The sequence below is a fragment of the Triturus cristatus genome, chromosome 5_1, assembly GCF_964204655.1.
Source record: "Triturus cristatus chromosome 5_1, aTriCri1.1, whole genome shotgun sequence".
Classification (NCBI taxonomy): Eukaryota; Metazoa; Chordata; class Amphibia; order Caudata; family Salamandridae; genus Triturus; species Triturus cristatus.
The window spans coordinates 627,907,663-627,919,912 of record NC_140587.1 but is presented as its reverse complement, the minus strand read 5'-3'; positions in this window follow the sequence as shown (position 1 = coordinate 627,919,912).

The following is a 12,250-nucleotide window of genomic DNA, read 5'->3' as shown; positions in this document are numbered from 1 at the left end:
TGCTGTCTTTGCAAGCATTAAAAGAATCTTCATAGCTTTGAAATTCTCCCAGTAGTTCATCCTCTGTACGCCATGGTTTAAACAGCTGTAAAAGAGCCAAGTAGTAAAATTCCTTTTTGTCAGTAGTGTCGCAACTCAGCTTCCTGTGATTTATCAAACTTCCTTTTGTTTGCTTCACCAAACATCCTTCCTCACCAATGACTTTATATTTTCCATTGTTGATGTCTTCTGCGGCTTTCCGTGAATAAATGTAGTTCTGCAGCACTTCATACAGACACATGTTCTCCAGATGATGACTTCTCTTTGGGTAATATGTGTCCAACATGTTTGATTTCAAAATATCTGTACTTTCTGGGTCATTCTCGGCCAAATATTCCATTTCTCCAACAGATTTCAGTACCCGATTTCTCATTGCTGCAAGGCCTAAACTTGCCCAAATTATTCTTCTTGATTTCGAGTAGAGACTTGCAGAAGATAACCTATCTGAACATTCGTAGGATCCAATTTCTCGATGCGATAACATCTTCAAACTGAAACTGTACAGCTTCTTACTGACAGTCTTCTCGTGAGAAATCTCTTCCCACATTTCCTTCAATTCTGTTTTTTCTGATTTCGTAATGTAAGACGTTACATATCGAGCATCAGCAATGGAATTGTCAGCTACATACTGTATATCCATGTTAGCATTCCACATGGATAAAATGACTGGGTTGTAGTCATTTATATTTTTTGATTCTTCTTTTCTTTTAAGGTTGTAGGTATTCTTAGGTGATTTTCTTGTGATAGTATGTCTCACAGATGACATAAAACTGTTTACTCTTCCATTTGAAAGAACAGGTCTAGGAAATCCAAATCGACATTTAGTGTAGTATTTATCTTTGCTCTTGTATTTCCGTCGACAGTATTTTCCACACCGATGACTTTGGAAACGTAAAACTTGCTCCTTTAACTTTTTATCTTCTGTGCTTTTTGGTATAGCACATGTTGCATATTCTTCAATGTAAGATAACACTGCTTCATCAGCATCTGTTCCAAACTTTGGGGCATCCTTGATCCACAACAGCATATGAATATGAGGAGCACCTCTTGCCTGGTACTCTTTTCTCCAAAAGAAATCCACTACTTCTCCTAGAGGTGGATTTTTTTTATTGCAGATGAACGACATCATAGCCTCAAATCTATGATTGAAATATCTGCAAACATTAACCGGATCCAATGAGCACAGTTCTCCTGCTGTCTTGTATTCGATGTTTTTAATGTTTGAATTTGCCTCTCGTAGAAAATCCAGTAAATCATCCCAAGCGTACTCAGCACAGCTTAGAGTAACGAACCATGTTGGTGTTCCTAAATTCCGTAACATGCATTTTAATTCACCATGACGTCGGTACCAATATTCATTTGTCCCACGCTGACAAGCCATCAGATTGATCAGTTGTGTTTCCAAATGATCATCTCGGTGCTGCACCTTCTCCATAAAATCCTTAGCAGACACATTTTGTAAATGTACTCCACTTTTTAAAATGTGATTTACTGCATAAGACAGTGCAGACAAGTCGCTTTCAAATAAAAGATGGAACAAATAAGGAATACTTTGTCGAAATCTGGGATCTTCGGCATATAGTCTTGTAGTCCGATACTCAGAAGCTGGAATCTGTTCCGGACGTTCATCGTACCGTCCTCCTTTTCCTGTAGGAAACAGCTGGGGAAAACATCGAGCTTCCAAGCTCTCCTCCCTTACACTCACGGGAGTTCCTTTTGCTTTCTTCATCTGAAACAGATCAATATTGTCTCCCATAACTTCTTTTGAATGAAGAGGATGTATGCTAAAATGTTCATAAATTTCTTCTTCCTTTGACTTGTCCACTTTTTCAATTTGTCCAGTTGGTGTTTCTGTGTCTTCTTGTAAATCTTCTTCTTCTTCTTCTTCTATATAAATTGATTCATACCATTTGTTATTCCTTTTCAAATACAAATTTGCTCTTTGTACTTTCCGTACATCTACCAGCTCCTGCCAAATCTTTTTATTCTTTGTAGGTACACCATTAACCAGAATAATTAATGGTTCAGTTTCCAAAGTATCCGCATCAATAGTTTCCATATTTTTTTTCAAATCCAAGGGCAAATACACCACTCTACCTTTTAAACCTCTCAGTAAATCTGAAGGAGGTAATTTACCAGTTTTGGGCTCCATACGTACTATGGTCTGGAACGGATGAACACATTGAATGAGTATAGACTCATATGTATTTAATTCAGAAAGTTCAGCAGGAAGTGCATCCAATTCTAAATTATTATTTACAGCTCTGGTCGGCATTCTATTTTCTTCTAACTTATTATAACAGTATTTACAAATACGCTGAACTTCACCCAATTCAAAACAATTTTCAAGAAATATATATGTGGCAAAATCCTTCCACTTATAATTATCTTCATTTTCACTTTTTCTATAGAGATCAACATACCTGGTTTGTTTTCTATAATGAGTTCTGTGGCAACAAATACAAGTAATATTTGGTCTTTCATTAGAGATTATTGCAAATTTTGTTATGTGATCATTAAATGTCTTACTTACAGAGGGTTCTACATTCTCTTCCACTTCTTCCTCATTTACTGTGTCCTTTTCTGCACTGTTTTGTTCAGGACCAAAGTAACAAAACTGAATTTCATCAACAACCTTCTCTACATCTGATACCGATCCACGGAACAGAGCCCTATTCAATTCATCTAACTTTATTGCTGGACTTTTAGCAAAATACAACCCTCTCACAAACTTTCTCATTTCAGTATGATGAACAGCCAGCATCCTAAAATGATGGAAAACACTATTACACACTTTTCTAGATAGACAAGCCAGAGAATGACCCTGCAAACCAGTATTCTCTCTCACTCTGCATGGATCCAGACTTTGAAGCACCTTAATCTTCTGTTTTACACTTTTTTTACTATATTCTCTTAGAAACTCACGAAATTTATCAATAGATTCCTGACGCACAGTGCAAATACTACTACAATTCCAAGTGTACACTGGGGCTTTAGGACGTCTCCCCATAGCCTCATCCGCCATCACTTGTACCTCATCTCTTGGAACCATTATCTCCTTCTCCATTATGCAACCATTTTTCACTTCGGAAGCACGACCTCTGGTGTCAACTGCATGCAGCAAACTATTACTTTGAAAATAGCTCTCTTCATTAAAAAAAGGTTCACTACTTGAACTATGCATCCATTTTCCTAAAAACACTTTACAAAAGTTTGTTCTGTTCACTACTCTTTTCCTTTTGCTTTGTGATTTCAGTATATTAACCATTTTATCTAATGTACGCATCCTAATCAAAATTAAAATGAATAGTTTCCTTTTTAATTCTAATGCCTTTGCTGCAATGGCTTCAATTTCTTTTTTTCTCTTATAAAACTTAGCCTTTTGCTTATATTTCTTCACATCCTTTATCAAATTGGACATAACTCTTCTCTGAAACATTTTTCTACGTATCTCTTTAAACGCTGTTTTTCTGTTTAAGTTTATCTTTTTAGTTGCAGAAGGTATATTTGCATTAACTAAATGCTCAATTTTTTCCTCTCCTTTTCTATTGAAAACATTTTTTCCAGTACAAACATTTTGTACATTTTTCCTTTTTTTGAATATGTTCTTTAAAAAATCTTTTGTTTGCTTACCAGAAGATTTTTTCTTTTTCCCAACATGAGCATCTCCAACTAACTTAGGTCCTCCAGTTGTCTTCAAATATAGGTTTTTTTTGTGGTCTTTCTTTACTCTGGATTTTGTAGGCATCTTAAATTTTGTTCACTGCTCTTCAGCAATACCTGAAAAAAACTAAAAAAAAAATCCTTTATTTTATTTAAATATATTACTACATTTTTTATGTTCTTTAGAAATCTTAAAATACTATAAACCCCTTTCCTATAAATGAAAATCACAATAACACCTTCACAAATTAAATTTCTAAAAATAATTCCTGTGTGCACACAAAGTCATGCTTTGAAATTAGGCAGAAAACTGCTTTTTCAGACCAGCACCATGTGTAACCTGGTTGACTGCCTACACTGCAGCAAGGGCAACCAGCCTTAGTGATGCTGAATGTATTTGCATTACTGACTGAAACCTCAAACCCCACTCGCTTGTGAATACTGTGCATGATTCCACAGGGTAAGCAGCTGGGTGTGTGCTAAGAGTCTGCTTCTGCACCAAAAAATGGCTCCCCCTTTCCATCTAATGCAACTGTGAAATCACCAGAGCAATACGCAATAAATCTCTGCCTGTAATTCCTATATGCACAAGAGTCATGTTTTCACATTAGTCACAAAACGAAATTTCTTTGCCAATTTGAAAGCACACTTACTACTCTTTTTTTTGGCAAGTGATAAACACTTTTACAGACTGACACATTATGAATCCACTTTTCAGATTCTTAAAAAAGCACATGTCCAAACTGCTTTTTCAGACCAGCACCATGTGTAACCTGGTTGACTGCCTACACTCCAGCAAGGGCAACCAGCCTTAGTGATGCTGAATGTATTTGCATTACTGACTGAAACCTCAAACCCCACTCGCTTGTGAATACTGTGCATGATTCCACAGGGTAAGCAGCTGGGTGTGTGCTAAGAGTCTGCTTCTGCACCAAAAAATGGCTCCCCCTTTCCATCTAATGCAACTGTGAAATCACCAGAGCAATACGCAATAAATCTCTGCCTGTAATTCCTATATGCACACAGAGTCATGTTTTCACATTAGTCACAAAACGAATTTTTTTTGTCAATTTGAAAGCACACTTACTACTCTTTTTTTTGGCAAGTGATAAACACTTTTACAGACTGACACATTATGAATCCACTTTTCAGATTCTTAAAAAAGCACATGTCCAAACTGCTTTTTCAGACCAGCACCATGTGTAACCTGGTTGACTGCCTACACTCCAGCAAGGGCAACCAGCCTTAGTGATGCTGAATGTATTTGCATTACTGACTGAAACCTCAAACCCCACTCGCTTGTGAATACTGTGCATGATTCCACAGGGTAAGCTGCTGGGTGTGTGCTAAGAGTCTGCTTCTGCACCAAAAAATGGCTCCCCCTTTCCATCTAATGCAACTGTGAAATCAACAGAGCAATACGCAATAAATCTCTGCCTGTAATTCCTATATGCACACAGAGTCATGTTTTCACATTAGTCACAAAACGAAATTTCTTTGCCATTTTGAAAGCACACTTACTACTCTTTTTTTTGGCAAGTGATAAACACTTTTACAGACTGACACATTATGAATCCACTTTTCAGATTCTTAAAAAAGCACATGTCCAAACTGCTTTTTCAGACCAGCACCATGTGTAACCTGGTTGACTGCCTACACTCCAGCAAGGGCAACCAGCCTTAGTGATGCTGAATGTATTTGCATTACTGACTGAAACCTCAAACCCCACTCGCTTGTGAATACTGTGCATGATTCCACAGGGTAAGCAGCTAGGTGTGTGCTAAGAGTCTGCTTCTCCACCAAAAAAATGGCTCCCCCTTTCCATCTAATGCAACTGTGAAATCACCAGAGCAATACGCAATAAATCTCTGCCTGTAATTCCTATATGCACACAGAGTCATGTTTTCACATTAGTCACAAAACGAAATTTCTTTGCCATTTTGAAAGCACACTTACTACTCTTTTTTTTTGCAAGTGATAAACACTTTTACAGACTGACACATTATGAATCCACTTTTCAGATTCTTAAAAAAGCACATGTCCAAACTGCTTTTTCAGACCAGCACCATGTGTAACCTGGTTGACTGCCTACACTCCAGCAAGGGCAACCAGCCTTAGTGATGCTGAATGTATTTGCATTACTGACTGAAACCTCAAACCCCACTCGCTTGTGAATACTGTGCATGATTCCACAGGGTAAGCAGCTGGGTGTGTGCTAAGAGTCTGCTTCTGCACCAAAAAATGGCTCCCCCTTTCCATCTAATGCAACTGTGAAATCACCATAGCAATACGCAATAAATCTCTGCCTGTAATTCCTATATGCACACAGAGTCATGTTTTCACATTAGTCACAAAACGAAATTTCTTTGCCAATTTGAAAGCACACTTACTACTCTTTTTTTTGGCAAGTGATAAACACTTTTACAGACTGACACATTATGAATCCACTTTTCAGATTCTTAAAAAAGCACATGTCCAAACTGCTTTTTCAGACCAGCACCATGTGTAACCTGGTTGACTGCCTACACTCCAGCAAGGGCAACCAGCCTTAGTGATGCTGAATGTATTTGCATTACTGACTGAAACCTCAAACCCCACTCGCTTGTGAATACTGTGCATGATTCCACAGGGTAAGCAGCTGGGTGTGTGCTAAGAGTCTGCTTCTGCACCAAAAAATGGCTCCCCCTTTCCATCTAATGCAACTGTAAAATCACCAGAGCAATACGCAATAAATCTCTGCCTGTAATTCCTATATGCACACAGAGTCATGTTTTCACATTAGTCACAAAACGAAATTTCTTTGCCATTTTGAAAGCACACTTACTACTCTTTTTTTTTGGCAAGTGATAAACACTTTTACAGACTGACACATTATGAATCCACTTTTCAGATTCTTAAAAAAGCACATGTCCAAACTGCTTTTTCAGACCAGCACCATGTGTAACCTGGTTGACTGCCTACACTCCAGCAAGGGCAACCAGCCTTAGTGATGCTGAATGTATTTGCATTACTGACTGAAACCTCAAACCCCACTCGCTTGTGAATACTGTGCATGATTCCACAGGGTAAGCAGCTGGGTGTGTGCTAAGAGTCTGCTTCTGCACCAAAAAATGGCTCCCCCTTTCCATCTAATGCAACTGTGAAATCAACAGAGCAATACGCAATAAATCTCTGCCTGTAATTCCTATATGCACACAGAGTCATGTTTTCACATTAGTCACAAAACGAAATTTCTTTGCCATTTTGAAAGCACACTTACTACTCATTTTTTTGGCAAGTGATAAACACTTTTACAGACTGACACATTATGAATCCACTTTTCAGATTCTTAAAAAAGCACATGTCCAAACTGCTTTTTCAGACCAGCACCATGTGTAACCTGGTTGACTGCCTACACTCCAGCAAGGGCAACCAGCCTTAGTGATGCTGAATGTATTTGCATTACTGACTGAAACCTCAAACCCCACTCGCTTGTGAATACTGTGCATGATTCCACAGGGTAAGCAGCTAGGTGTGTGCTAAGAGTCTGCTTCTCCACCAAAAAATGGCTCCCCCTTTCCATCTAATGCAACTGTGAAATCACCAGAGCAATACGCAATAAATCTCTGCCTGTAATTCCTATATGCACACAGAGTCATGTTTTCACATTAGTCACAAAACGAAATTTCTTTGCCATTTTGAAAGCACACTTACTACTCTTTTTTTTGGCAAGTGATAAACACTTTTACAGACTGACACATTATGAATCCACTTTTCAGATTCTTAAAAAAGCACATGTCCAAACTGCTATTTCAGACCAGCACCATGTGTAACCTGGTTGACTGCCTACACTCCAGCAAGGGCAACCAGCCTTAGTGATGCTGAATGTATTTGCATTACTGACTGAAACCTCAAACCCCACTCGCTTGTGAATACTGTGCATGATTCCACAGGGTAAGCAGCTGGGTGTGTGCTAAGAGTGTGCTTCTGCACCAAAAAATGGCTCCCCCTTTCCATCTAATGCAACTGTGAAATCACCAGAGCAATACGCAATAAATCTCTGCCTGTAATTCCTATATGCACACAGAGTCATGTTTTCACATTAGTCACAAAACGAAATTTCTTTGCCAATTTGAAAGCACACTTACTACTCTTTTTTTTGGCAAGTGATAAACACTTTTACAGACTGACACATTATGAATCCACTTTTCAGATTCTTAAAAAAGCACATGTCCAAACTGCTTTTTCAGACCAGCACCATGTGTAACCTGGTTGTCTGCCTACACTCCAGCAAGGGCAACCAGCCTTAGTGATGCTGAATGTATTTGCATTACTGACTGAAACCTCAAACCCTTAAAGTATTCTTTATTTTTACCAGTACACCTTAATTTATGGTGAAAACATAGTCCATATTATTTTACATGTTCTTCACATTTAAATTTCTCCCAAAACAGAAAATAATAAACACAACTTCAACAAAAGGAATCCCATTTCTATTATTCATTTCTTAATTTACCATATACATCCCCTCTCAAACTCTAAACTCACCTTTAAAATTAGTTAGTTGTGAAAGAAATGTGGCACTCAAACAGCAGATTATCAGAGCCAGGATCTCTGTTCTTTACACCTCTCTCCTCTCAGCAGAACCAGATAATGGCAAACTTTCCCTCTCTTTTTCCACACATATACATGTTAGTTTCAAATCTCAGTGCTTCCACCTTTTTTTCAAATGTAATCACACATTTCTATTGAAAACCAACCCTTTTCCAAAAGTACCCTTCCCCCAACTTGACTTCTGCCTAGTACCCTTCCCCCAACTTGACTTCTGCCTGCTACCATAGCAACAGCTCATGGAACACTGCTGTGTGGAGTTAGGTCAGAAGTTCGCCAAACAATGTTTCAATTCCACAGAGCAAGAGTGCTTGACTTTTCAAACCTAACAGCAAATCCATAGTACTGTTCTTTGGTAATACATTTTTCTGTACCAATACAAAACATGCTTCTAATAATTTACACATACAGCCTAGTTTTTATTCTAGAATGGTATGAAACAGCCAATCAGTTCTTTTTATGAAAAAAATATGTATGCCTCCATTTCCAAACTGTCTTTCTTTTCATATTGCCATTCTACTGAAAGACACCTCCTGAGTGCATCCAGTTCTCCTTTGAAGATGTTCACAGTGTGGATTGTAGGGCACAGCTATGTCTTCTGGAGTGCAAAGTATGCAGAGAAAACAGATATGGTGAGAGACCTTGCTTTGCCAAATGTAGACATTAAATGGATTGGTCAGAGAGGGTTAAAGTGGCACCAATTGATGCCATTGGTGAAATCCTTCATGCACATCCAACACCCTGACCTCATAATAGTGCACTGTGGTGGCAATGACCTAGGCACTTTGACTGGGGTAGGTCTGGAAATGCTTATGAAGGACACCTTTGCACAACTGTTTTCACTTTTCCCTAAAACTGCCTTTGTGTTTTCTAACATATGCCAAAGGCAAAAATGGAACTGGTCCAATCATTTCTGTCCGCAGATTGACAAAGCAAGAAAGCACGTCAACAAATCTGTTTCTGCTTTCCTCCGTGACTATGGTATGGGTTCCATTTACCACAACAACTTGCGTTATGACATGCAAGACATTTATAGAGGAGATGGTGTGCACTTCAATGATGAAGGGAACAGAGTCTTCCTCTTGAACCTTAGACTCTGCATCGGTACTTACTTGTAGGTACCACTAAAAAATCATTTCATAAACACAACGGCTCTTTTTAGAGCCCCCTAATATCTAAACACTTAAATCTGAATTTCATTTATTTTTTTATTTTTTTTTTCTACCGTACGCTTACGGTAAGCTTACCGTACGCGTACCCCGCGATTTTTTTTAAAATCAATAAATGTTGTCTTTGTACTTTTCTGTCCTTCTTTGACCCCCTTACAAATGTAAGGGGGTCTGTAACTCTCCTCCTTGCCCCCTTTTCAAGATATCACTCTTTTTTTTTCTGAGTGAAACACACGAAATGGCGGCCGTCGCTTCCTGGTTTCGACCGATTCGAATGTTTACTAAGATCTAAGAGCCAATCAGAATCGCGCTCGCGCACGCCACCGTACGCGTACGGTAAGCGTACCGTAAGCGCACCGTAAGCTGGCTCAGATATATATATTGATTTAAAGGATATTTTCTCAGAATCTACTGAACAGATTTACACCAAACCTAAAAAAGGCACTTCCTTGACCTGAGGACTACCTCTCTGCCAAATTTCAAGTAATTCTGTTCAGCCGTTCGGGCTGTAGCTGTGTCTAAAGGTCCTATGGAAAAATGCATGGGAAAAACACGTTTTGGGACCCCCCTTTTATCTCAGCCCCCGCTTGACAAATCCCCCCGAGACTTTCAGGGTAAGAGCGGAGCGTAGCGCCCCACCTATTTTGAAAAATTCGCGAGGATTCGTCAGCCGGCGCAAAAGTTATTCCAAATAGAATGTTGCGGATTTCCTATGGAAACGTGGTCCTAACTATAACTACCTACTGGCGACCGCCAGTAGGTAATATATATATATATATATATATATATATATATATATATATATATATATATATATATATATATATATATATATATATATATGTATATATTAGAAGCAAATTCCCAACTCTTCCCGCTTCCCATCCGGCAAACAGCGAAGAGAGAGTCACGGACACCTCGTTTCTTCGTGGCAAAATCAGGTCTTTATTTTGAAATAACAGCCTTTCGACGCGTTTCGGATATAACAGTATCCTTGTTCACATGCGGAAATGCTGTCCGCCAACAGTTTTTATACCCGTGTATCTTTTTTTTGATTGTGACAGTTTCAGTGCAACATCATGTGATCATAGACATAAACAACATCCTCGGTAGAGTAAGTACCTTCTCCTTAGGTTTGTTTGATATGCGGTTAAAAGGTTTAAATACACATTGTATGACAAGGAAAATTACAATTACACGTTCCATAATAGTTGCTGTGTCATTGCATAAATGCTGTGTATAGCCCCCTAAAAAAAGGGATAAATCCCATACTTTGCAAGGGAAGCCTATTTCGACTATAGACACATTGCATTTGATAGCGTAAATGAAGATTTTTTATATTGACCTTTTATGATAATTCTTATACCGAGAGTTTTTTATGGAAGGTTCTTATGGATGATTTTTACATTTAATTCGCTTACGCTCCTTTGTACATATTCATCCCCAGCTGCTAATGTATATGTCCTCCCCCCCCCCCCGGTTTTTAAACAAAAAACATTTTTTTTGTAAAAACTTTTAAAAAAATTTTTTTTTTTTTTTAGGCACATATTAAGTTAATGATTTTATTAACTATTGCACTATTTGCACTGCACATACAACACCTCACATGATTGAGTGATTATGCACCTTTTTCAGCATTCCCTTGGCAATATGGGAGCTTCCAGTGGTTTACATATATGCGTTATTTGCACAATTTAGACAAGTGATAAAAACATTTTTTTAGCTCATGTCTTTATGTCATGAATTATTTCCATATTAGTTATCTTTTAAGGTTACTGTTTGTGTATCAGCATTTACGCTATCAAATGCAATGTGTCTATAGTCGAAATAGGCTTCCCTTGCAAAGTATGGGATTTATCCCTTTTTTTAGGGGGCTATACACAGCATTTATGCAATGACACAGCAACTATTATGGAACGTGTAATTGTAATTTTCCTTGTCATACAATGTGTATTTAAACCTTTTAACCGCATATCAAACAAACCTAAGGAGAAGGTACTTACTCTACCGAGGATGTTGTTTATGTCTATGATCACATGATGTTGCACTGAAACTGTCACAATCAAAAAAAAGATACACGGGTATAAAAACTGTTGGCGGACAGCATTTCCGCATGTGAACAAGGATACTGTGATATCCGAAACGCGTCGAAAGGCTGTTATTTCAAAATAAAGACCTGATTTTGCCACGAAGAAACGAGGTGTCCGTGACTCTCTCTTCGCTGTTTGCCGGATGGGAAGCGGGAAGAGTTGGGAATTTGCTTCTAATTGAATAGCGGAAGTTGGTTGATTCCGCCAACGGACCCCCTCCTTGGATGAGGTAGCCGCCCACAGCCACATTCGAATTTGGATATATGTATATATATATATATATTACCTACTGGCGGTCGCCAGTAGGTAGTTATAGTTAGGACCACGTTTCCATAGGAAATCCGCAACATTCTATTTTGAATAACTTTGGCGCCGGTCGACGAATCCTCGCGAATTTTTCAAAATAGGTGGGGCGCTACGCTCCGCTCCTACCCTGAAAGTCTCGGGGGGATTCGTCAAGCGGGGGCTGAGATAAAAGGGGGGTCCCAAAACGCGTTTTTCCCATGCATTTTTCCATAGGACCTTTAGACAGGGCTACAGCCCGAACGGCTGAACAGAATTACTAGAAATTTGGCAGAGAGGTAGTCCTCAGGTCAAGGAAGTGCCTTTTGTAGGTTTGGTGTAAATCTGTTCAGTAGATTCTGAGAAAATAGCCTTTAAATCAATATATATATCTGAGCCAGCTTACGGTGCGCTTAC